This window comes from Macrobrachium nipponense, chromosome 12, assembly GCF_015104395.2.
Source record: "Macrobrachium nipponense isolate FS-2020 chromosome 12, ASM1510439v2, whole genome shotgun sequence".
NCBI lineage: Eukaryota > Metazoa > Arthropoda > Malacostraca > Decapoda > Palaemonidae > Macrobrachium > Macrobrachium nipponense.
Genome location: NC_087205.1, coordinates 2827407 through 2835644, shown reverse-complemented (window position 1 = coordinate 2835644; position 8238 = coordinate 2827407).

Sequence of the window (8238 nt, the reverse complement as noted above, 5' to 3'; positions counted from 1 at the left end):
TTCATACTATACACACTATATTTATGTACGTAGTTTTTATGAATATACTGTATGTATATACGTATAATTTATATACTTATATATATATATATATATATATAATATATTCAGACAAATATATATTTATATTATAGTATAATCTATATACATTATATATAGTATAATCTATATACATTATATATGATATAATTACGTATGTATAATTATGTGCATATGTCATTGTAATAATCACAATGCCCTTTTAACTTCTCGAATTCATTACACTCTTTTGGGATACGCCTGTCACTGCAAAGCCCTTAGATCCCAATGCTAGAATACAAAGTAAGTCTCATGTCCGGAGCGTGATTCGAACCCGCATCCAGAGTATCAGAGCGAGGTCACCCTGCCGACCTGCCATGAGGCGTATCCCAAAAGAGTGTGAAGGATTCTAGAAGCTAAGAAGGCATTGTGGTTATTACAATTAGGTACGTATGTTACAAGGATCAGGAACAAGGATCAGGATGTCTCAAAGACTTGTTAGGCCATCCTAAGAGGAGATATCGCGTGCTCACTTATTTCTAGGAGCAGGTTTTTCTGTGCATTGACAGTTTAATAATGATTTTGTCTACCTTTCTTTTAAACTCGTCCACACTGTTGCTGTTTACAACTTCTGGTGGCAGTTTATTCCACGTGTCACTTATCTTGCATGTGAAGAAGTTTCCGCAATGGGACGTGTTGTATCTCTCCTGTTCAATTTTCCATCCATTATTTCTTGTCTGGTTTTGGTATGATTGTATTCCACATAGGAAAATGAAAAGTTTATAAACGCTCCAAGAAGAGGTCCACTGGAGGACGTAACTGGTGGGCATATTCTAACAAAATCGCCTTTTTTTCATTTTCCTGTGTGGAATACAATTGAATTACATAGCTTCGTGTCAAAGGTGATTACCAGTATTCTACGTATGTGGGAAAAGAAAGCTGTAGATTCTTTATGTATTGATGCAATTTTATCGTATGTTTATATGTGTATGTATATATAATATAATATATATATTAATATATTATATATAATTATATAATATATATATATATATATTATATAGATATTATGTAATGTAATGTTATATGTTATATATTATTCATAATATAATATACTTACACCAAGAGAAATTGTACACACTCGCAGGCACACCAGGGGAAAACCACGTCATCGAATTATGTTTTTTGCTTTTTGAATCTTTGAAGGTTGTGTTGAAAGTAAGCAAAAAAAAAAAAAAAAAAAATCTTAAGATGAAATACTCTTACACCTGCATTGGATGCAGTCATTGAGGAAGGGCTACTCTCACCCACTTGAAAGATTTAACATGTTATTAGTAATTAAATGAGTCCGAATTTAGTAACCAGCTAATTATATAATTATATAATTTTTCTCTGGACGCCAACCCGAGAGTAACGTCGCTGTAAAATAACGCAAGAGTGATTTTACGACCAAAGTGAAACTGTAGTTTTTTTAAATTTTATTTTTCACGAGTCCAGTTTTGTCAGTTTTTTTTTTTCTTTTCAAAGTCAGCTGAGGAGTTCTCTTCTATCCAAGAAGGGAGTTCCTTGTTTTGTCTGTATTAACTAAGGAAGGAGTTCAGGCTTATTTTTCTTGTCAAGAGGGAATTTAAGATCTGTCTATGGAAAGTATAGAAGGGTTTTAGTTATTTTTCTTGTCAAGAGGGAATTTAAGATCGTCTATGGAAAAGTATAGAAGGGTTTTTTTTTTTTTTTTAGTTATTTTTCTTGTCAAGGGGGAACTTAAGATCTGTTATTTTTCTTGTCAAGAGGGAATTTAAGATCTGTCTATGTAAAGTATAGAAGGGTCTCCGTCTTAGTTTTTCTTTTCAAGAAGGAATAAATTTAAGTTATTTCTATGTAAAGTATAGAAGGGTTTCAGTCTTATTTTTCTTGTCAGGAGAAATTTGACAGTTCTGTCTGTGTGAAGTAAGGAAAGGGTTCAGTCATATTTTTCGTGTCAAAATAGGATTTGTCTTTTATATGTTAAGTTGACAGGAAGACGTGCTTTGTTTGGTGTAACAACCACAGAGTTCTTCGTCGAATGTTAGGGTGATTGTCAGTCGTATATTTCCTGTGTCATTGAGTTTTTCCTTGTCATAACTACAGTAGTTTAACTATCCTATCCATGTCACCTGATTTGTCTAAATTACCAGTGTCAGCAAGGTTCTATTTTCTGTGTCAATTGAAGATTTTCTTTCCCGCTCACGCCTAAAGTTCTATAACTAATATGCAGGATGAGTTCAGTTTTTATTTTAAGCTAGTGGGTAGACTGGTACGTTTCCTATGTCTGTTGGGGGGTGTTCAGTGCAAGAAAGGAGTTTTTCTTTTTGTCAGGTGCTTTCAGTTAACATTTTCCTCATGTGAATCCCAGAAGTTACGTTTACCTGCATTTTGAACTAAGTTGTCAGGTGCTGTCAGCTAACCTTTTCCTCCTGTGTATCCCAGAAGTTACGTTTACCTGCGTTTTGAACTAAATTATTGGCATGTTTCGTAAACATGATGTTTCTCCTTCAGTTGCGTCACAGAATGCGCCGGAGATTTCGACGTAAAGCGATGTCTTTATTGAGGTAAATTAGACGGTGGGTAACCCGTGATTTTCTCGCTAACGTTGTGGATTGTTTGCGTTAATTCCTCAGCAAGAAATCCAGAGATAATATTGTCTCGAGAATTTATCTTCAGTCTTGGCTGCTGCAGTGCTTAATTTTCGTCAAGAGTTTATCCACTGTGTGATTTTTCCGCGGTGTTCTTTCGAAAATAATGTGTTCTTTGCTTTTACTTTTGTTTGGTTTAAGACGGAACTCGGAATACACCCTGTTGTGTTGGTAATTACTGACGAATGCATGGTCAGATATTTGTTCTAGATTCATATGATGAAAAATTTCCTTTCTTAGTACCTGATACATATTTTTTTCATTTAAGTTTTGCGTTTCATACCTATAATTATTAATATATTGTTTTTATTCAATGATTAACATGTAATTGAGAAATGAATAAAACACAGTAACAAGATAACCTTTCCCAAGAGCGTCAGCAACCATAGGAGTCGGGTTTGATCAGCGGTAGGTCACAATGAGGCCCAAGGAGCCAAGAGTTCGAGTGGGGGATAGCTTACACAAATACACAAAGACATCAAATATGCAAATGTGCTTAATATTTTTTTTTTAGCCTGATGTGCAGTGAAAACACTGCAACAGAGGCGAAAGCATTTCGTGGGTTTGAAGTGATATTGTTGCAACATCCCATTTTGCAGGAACTTCAACAGATGTGGTTTCAGTTTTCTGTAAACGAAAACTATTAAGATGGCTAATTGTCTGTGTATGTTTATCATCCACCCTACAATCATCAAACATACCAAGTTGCAGCCCTCTAGCCTCAGTAGTTTTTATTTGATTGAAGGTTAAAGTTAGCATAATCGCTGAGAGTTTCATGAGCCGTGCCTAAGAGTTTCATACAGCATTATACGCTGTACAGAAAACTCGATTGCGCTTAAGAAACTGCGGCGTATTTTTAACTCATTTATATTGCAAATAGTCTTTTGCATGGCCTTAGCATGTAGTTTCACACTAGTGTCAATTAGCTTGTTAATTCTTTCCCCGTTTTCTTCTATCTCCGAGTCTGGGCTAGTTTTAGACTGTTGAATGCTAGGCCTCATTGTGAATCCTAGTAACGCGAGCACTAATTTCACGTAGAGTATATTAGATTTGTAACCCACAGTTTAAGGAGAGACAGGCTAGTGTATTTCTCATTTCATCAGCATTAATACACACACATATATGTGTATATGTGTATATATGCATATTTATTTATTTATTTATTTATGTTTATCACTTAAACAATTGTTCCGGGCATTAATACAAGTACTAACAGGACCTCGTTAAAAGTGGATGGTATCTAGCGGAGATATTTCTTCATTAAATGACATTTTCCTGAATTAATGTCTCTGCTAGATATCATCCAGTTTTAATGTGGTCCTGTTAGTAGTATATATTCATTCATACGCATATTATATATATATATATATATATATATATATATATATATATATATTATATTATATATATATATATATATATATATATATATATATATATATATATTATATATATATATAAACAGACACACGTGCATACATACATACTTACACACCACATTTGCCTTTTTTTATGCAAGCTGATACTTAACTTTAAAATGAGTGGTACATCTGCGCAGGCTACTGGAGTATGTCCATTCTTCAGCGAGAAATATTAATTGCCATCCAAGCCAGGCAAATGTCATTACCGAACATATTAACGAAGTTATTAACTGGAAAGGAAAACATCAAGAAAAGAGAACGCCCACCTCTGGAATCAAAAAATAAATAAATAAAAATAAAAAGAACCATACACATGGAAAAACCTTTAAGTTTCCTCAATTTTTTTTTCTGCCCCGGACGAAGAAAAGGAACCGTTCTGCGACCATAGCATTATTTTGGGCCGTTACTCCTGGGCCCCGATATGCAAAAGACATCTTCTACCGGGGAAAGACGGGTCCCGTTAAGTTCCTCGCGAGAGGAAACAATGAAAACTCCGAAAAGAGAGGAATTCTTTAAGGGAAATGACCTTTTGATTTACGGTATAAGACCATAAAGAACAAAGGAGAAGGGAAGCTACTACCTTGGGGAACAACGCCGCTGCTGAGCGCATTTCTGTGGCACGCGGCTCTATTGGAGGAATTGTAGGCGCCTTCCATTCTTTTTTGTGTGTTTTGTCTTGTATACTTGATTTATTTGTTTTTTGTTGGTTACTGTTTACTTTAGTTATTTGTTTTTTGTTGGTTACTGTTTACTTTAGTTATTTGTATTTGTGGGTTATTGTATACTTGAGTTATTGTTTTTTTTGTTTATTGTATACTTGATTTATTTGCTTTTTGTTGGTATACTTGAGTTATTTGTTTTGTGTTGGTTATTGTATACTGGATTTATTTGGTTTTTGTTGGTTATTGTATACTTGAGTTATTTGTTTATTGGTGTTTTTTGTATGCTAGAGTTATTTGTTTTTTGTGGGTTATTATGTACTTTAGTTATTTGTTGCATGGGTTATTGTATACTTGAGTTATTTGTTTTTGTTGGTTATTGAATACTTGATATATTTTTTAGTTGGTTATTGTATAAATGGAGTTATTTGTTTTTTGTTAGCAATTGTATACTTAGTTTATCGTTTTTTTTCTTTTGTGAAAGGCGCTGCCATGAATTTTCACGTTGTTAACTGCTGACTTTTTATTTATACATTTTTGGTAATATTTTATGCAAAACGTAATGGATAAGAGAGCATTTGTACCTTTTGAAAATAATTATGTCTCAACGGAGTCAGCTGGATTTTTATGGCTATAAAGAGTATACGGGATCTTGATTTTTAACAGACTTAGCTTAACCCTTTTATTTTCCCTCTTATTATTTAATATGTCATGCTTGGGACATAGTTATATTTGTCTTTTGTTTTGGCTTGAAATATAAAATCACGCATGGGAAGAGGGACCATAGGATTATAATTATGAAGAATTCAAGGTAATCTTTAGATCCTAAAGCCCATGGACCACATCAGACTCAGCTTTTCAGAATATGAAAAGACCCGTAATAATTGTGTAGTATTGAAATATCTGTGTCATCCTCATTGAGAAGATGAGTTTGAGTTTTCTATAAAAGAAAACTATTTTAGAGATGGCTTTGTTTGTCCGTCCGCACTTTTTCTGTCCGCCCTCAGATCTTAAAGACTACTGAGGCTAGAGGGCTGCAAGTTGGTATGTTTTTCATCCTCCTTCCAGTCATCAAACGTACAAAATTGCAGCGCTCTAGCCTAGGTTTTTTTTTTTTATTTAGGTTAAAGTTTAACCATAATCTTCCGCCTGGCAACGTTATAGGAGAGGCCACCACAGGGCCGTGGCTGAAAGTTTCATGGGCCGTGGCTCCTACAGCATTACCGGGACCACCGAAAGATTTTTGTTTTGGTGGCATGTTACAGTGGCCTTGCTTTATACGCTGTACAGAAAATTCGATTGTGCCGAAGTTTGTGTTATTGTTTTGCCTGCAAAGGAACTCCTACTTGATATTGTTTTTTTTTTTTGTTGTTGTTGATATTTTCTCTCTCTCTCTCTCTCTCTCTCTCTCTCTCTCTCTCTCTCTCTCTCTCTCTCTCTAAGTTTGTATTTTTGCCTGCAAAGGTTATTTGATATTATTTTAGTTGATATTTTATCTCTCTCTCTGTAAAGGAACTCTTACTTGATATTATTGTTTTCGTTTATATTTTATCAGATTCTCTCTCTCTCTCTCTCTCTCTCTCTCTCTCTCTCTCTCTCTCTCTCTCTCTCTCTCATGCGCATGTGTGCGTGAGAAGGGTAACATCTTCCAACACATCCGTGGGAGGTTGTGTGAAAAATAAATTTATGGACACACTCTCTCTCTCTCTCTCTCTCTCTCTCTCTCTCTCTCTCTCTCTCTCTCTCTCTCAGGGTAACACCCGACCTTTAGCGAGGCAGTTTGCTGTCCATGTTGGAGAGGCGTGAAGTGTGTGAAAAGATATCCTTAGATTATGCGTCATAATATGAGTTACTCTCGTGTTTATCGGGCGTGGAGGAGGAGTTGTTGAGGGTGGAGGAGGAGTGCTTGGGGGAGGTAGGGTTGGAGGAGGAGGATTGCATGGAGTCGGAAAACGGAGGCAGAAGGGAGTGATAAAATAGGGTATGGAGGAATGGGGGAGTAAAAGAAAGAAGTGGGGAATGATCACGAAAGAAGGTGACCAGGAGGGGATGGAGAATGAAGTTCATTAAGGTAGTCATGGAAATACGATAGAGGAGGAATAATGTTGTATATAAATAATAAAAGAAGATGAGGAATTGGATAAATATGGACCCATAAAGTTAAAGGAGAATAGTAAAAGATGGGTAGTACAGAAGAAAAATTCGGTTGGTTATTAAATAGAAAAATTCGGTTGATTTAAAGTTTGATTAGAACATGGTAAAAGAGTAAAGCAGATATTTTGTTCATTGAGATGAAGCTGCTGAGAAGAATACTTGGCATTAAATGGGATGATTATGTTAGAAATGAAGACATCAGGGTGAGATTGAGGCAAAGGCCAGTCAGTACCAGGTTGAAGAGGGGAAGGCTGAAATGGTTTGGACATGTTGAGAGGATGGAAGAGAATAGAGACCCCAGGAGAGCACTGAGAGCAGTACAAATAGGAAGAAGACCGCTGGGTAGACCAAGAACGAGGTGGATAGACATAATTGTCAGGGATCTTGAGGATGAAATCCAAAACTTAGAGGAAGCGAGGGAAATGGCTCGGGATAGAGACAGATGGAGAGAAACTGTATCAGCCTTATGCCACTGGCCAGTGGCGGGAAGATAAATCTAAAAAATCTAAAATATATATAATATATAGAGAGAGAGAGAGAGAGAGAGAGAGAGAGAGAGAAATTTAATGACGAAGCCGAGTTGATTTGCTGAGGAAATGCTATAATATAGTAAGGGGGAGGGTTGTGAGGTGGTATGGATTCGGGTTGCTGGTTGGGAGGGGTTTTTGGATGGGTGGGGGGGCGGGTGAATGGGTGGGAGGGTGGGTTTGGGATGGAGCAAAGGCCGCAAGGTTACTCAAGGACGTATGTGTGGAGAGAGAAAATCGAGGATGACCGTACTAGTGTGTGTGTGAGAGAGAGAGAGAGAGAGAGAGAGAGAGAGAGAAGACGTGATGATTTTGATGAGTGATTACTTTTGCATTGGAGAGAGAGAGAGAGAGAGAGAGAGAGAGAGAGAGAGAGAGAGAGAGAGAGAGAGATGCACAATAAAGTCACACGGAACATCTTCGAAATGGTGATAATTTCAATTTAGAAATGTATGATGGCTTTCCTACAGGTTCAACGTTTCATGTTTATGATGAAATGCTAATAAAAATAATAATATAAAAACCGTGATCTGTGTAATTGTTTTTTTTTTCTTGCTGCAGTATAATGATTACTATACCTATAAAGACGAATGAGAATTCGCTTATTTGTTAATTTTCTTGTGTAAAATTTCAACATTATAACCAGTCAAATCAGACTTCAAACTTAACTGTCGTAAACGAGGTTATACAACCCGGATAAGCCATCGAAATTGTTTATTTCCAAATTTGTGATTGTTCTGTGTCCTTTGATTATTTTACACATTTGTTTGCGCCTCAGCGTGTCCGT